Genomic DNA, 238 nt, shown 5'->3' with positions numbered 1-238 from the left:
AAGGCGGGTTAGTGTTGGCCCAGGAAACACCTGACAGTTGGAGGCCACACAAAGCTCTCCCTCTCCTATTCTGCTAGGCGAAGCATCAATTATTCAGCTTACTGTAAATGTGGGACAAGAGGAGGTCAGGCGAGATTCTTCCCTCCATGCTGTGGACGATGCTGACTTGCCAGAAGGGTGGTGATGATCATCATCGGGCTGATGATAATATGTTATTATCATTGCTGACACGGATTCA

Source organism: Pundamilia nyererei, unplaced genomic scaffold (genome assembly GCF_000239375.1).
Source record: "Pundamilia nyererei isolate P.nyererei 1_Seehausen unplaced genomic scaffold, PunNye1.0 scaffold00042, whole genome shotgun sequence".
Taxonomy (NCBI): domain Eukaryota; kingdom Metazoa; phylum Chordata; class Actinopteri; order Cichliformes; family Cichlidae; genus Pundamilia; species Pundamilia nyererei.
Note: the sequence above shows the minus strand (reverse complement) of the source record.